Source organism: Phytophthora infestans, genomic scaffold (genome assembly GCF_000142945.1).
Source record: "Phytophthora infestans T30-4 supercont1.128 genomic scaffold, whole genome shotgun sequence".
Taxonomy (NCBI): Eukaryota; Oomycota; class Peronosporomycetes; order Peronosporales; family Peronosporaceae; genus Phytophthora; species Phytophthora infestans.
The window spans coordinates 182,275-184,806 of record NW_003303631.1 but is presented as its reverse complement, the minus strand read 5'-3'; positions in this window follow the sequence as shown (position 1 = coordinate 184,806).

Below are 2,532 nucleotides of genomic sequence, written 5' to 3'. Positions count from 1 at the left end.
GCGTCGACATCAGCAGCTTTGTCCCTGACAGTACGAAGAGCTTCGTCCAGAAAGCGGACGTGAACCGCGGCTTGCGGTCCGAAACAATGGACTCGGGCATGCCATGATGACGGAAGACTGCATCCACGAAGTGCACCGCGGTATCGGCCGCGGTGATCGTATCCGGGACCGGGATGAGGTGAACCATCTTGCTGAACCCTGTCGACGAATACCAGGACACCGGAGCGCCAGGCGGAGTCGGGTGGGAGGCCAAAGACGAAGTCCATCGACACCGAGCGCCATGCCTCGGTGGCCACTGGTAAGGGACGCAGGGGAGCCTGCGATGACGCGGACGGTTTCACGCGTTGGCAGATCTCGCAGGTCCTCACCCACTTGCGCACCCACTTATACATGTGGGGCCAGTAAAAGTCGCGCGACACCGCGGCGAATGTCTTCTCACGGCCCAAGTGAGCGCCAAGGGGGATATCGTGGAACTCGTGGATGATCCGCGAGCGCAAGTCAGGGTCGTTGGGAACCACTACACGCGAAGCATCGAAGCGATCGATGCTGTACGTTAAAAGCCCGTCTTCAATCCGATACCTATCGATCTGATGGCGTGTGGAGCGGGACAAAGCACTCAGTGTCTTTTCACTGGGCGAGCGGAGATGTTCCAGAATACTCGAATAGACCGAATCGAATTCATACACAGTCCGGATTTCGTCGCGGAGTGGGGTTTCTGAAGACACGCTCGTCAGGTTCAATCCCGACGCCAAGCACATAGCACAGTTGTCTTCGTCGTCTTCATCATGCAGCGGTTGTCGACCCAGCGAATCGCGTGGGTCGTAATCTGGACGACGAGACAGAGCATCTGCAAGGATGTTGTTCTTGCCGGGTTTGTAGTGAACCACGAAATTATACTCGGAGAAGAACGACAACCAGCGATCCATTATCTGGGAAAGATGAGGGCTCTTCATCGCTGTCCTTAGCGATGCGTGATCGGTATACACCGCGAAGGTTTGCTCGCCGAGTAAGTACACTCTGAATTTATCAGAGCGTAGCGCATCGCGAGAAGCTCCTTGTGGTGGACAGAATAGCTGCGCTCGCTGGCTACATCTGTGCGAGACGAGATAGCGGACGACCGTTCACTTCCTGCTTCTTCAAACGACATCAGGGCACAGCCGAGGGCAAAATCACAGGTTTCGCTGGGCGTCGCAAACGACGTGATATGGTTTCGAGTCGTCGGGAAGAGCTAGGATCGGCGCCTCAGCGAGGCTCTTCTTCACTGAGTCGAAGGCGGCTTGGTGCGCGGGTGACCAGACCCATGTGGCATCTTTCTTCAGGAGTGATGAGAGGGGCTGGATCAATCCGGCGTAATTCTTCGTGTACTTGTGGAGATAATTTGCTAGCCCCAACCACTGACGCAACTCAGTGGGGTTCTTTGGTGACGGCCATGCGCAGATAGAGGACACCTTCTCCAGGTCGGCGCGAACGCCGTCCTTGCCCACGAAGCAGCCCAGCACCGGAATCTCCGGCGCGCAGAAGATACACTTCTTCAGGTTCGCGTACAACTTGTTCTCGCGCATCACTTGGAAGACCTGTTTTAAGTGCCTCAAGTGGACTTCTATCGCGCTGAGACCATCCTCAGCGCGGCTGTGCACGAAGATGTCGTCGAAGTAGCTCGGTGCGAAGTCTCGAAGCGGACGCAGCACATGGGAGACCATGCGATTGAACGTGGCGGGAGCATTCTTCAAGCCTTGTGGCATCACAAGCCACTCCCAGAGCATACCGCTGGGGGTGCTGACCGCTGTCAGGGGGATGTCGCTCGGTCTCATCAAGATCTGATAGAATCCATCGGTCAAGTCGGATGGCGCTGAAGACGACACTGCCCGCCATGGTGTCGAGCACCATGTCCTTCCGGGGAATTGGGGTTTGCGCGGGGATGGTCGCATCATTCAACTTGTTAAAGGCATGAACGATGCGCCATCCGCCTGTGGCCTTCTTCACACAGAACGTTGGGCTCGAATGTGGAGAGACACTCTCACGCACGTGACCCGCTTTACGGCGATTCTCGAAGAAGTCGTCGATGGCCTTGACTTGGTCTCGCGGCAGCGGCCACTGCCGCGTCACACAGTACTTCGAACCGGGCGCGAGGTCGATCTCGTGGCGGACGCCTCGATCGGCAGGCAGTTCGGCTGGAATCTTATCGGGGAAGACGTCCGCGTATTCGCGGACGGTCTCGTACACTGGATTACCAGACTCGCGCAAGGACTCCCAGGGACTGCGCTGCGAAATCGCTTCTCGAGAGCGGACTTTTGTTCCGGCGCTCTTTGGGACGGGGGGGGCCCGTCGTTCATCACTGACGGTGTTCTCTTCGAGGGGGCGTAAACGACGTGTCTGGTGATCGGGCAGACCTGTCTCAACTCTCACCAACCCTTGGAGACCACCAAAGGAAGTTCTTTCCAGGAGGAGACCCTGGGCAGCCGGGGAGGATCGATTAGAGCCGTCCGCGAGGGTGGAACACGAAAGGATCCGACGGTGCCGCTGGACGGGCCC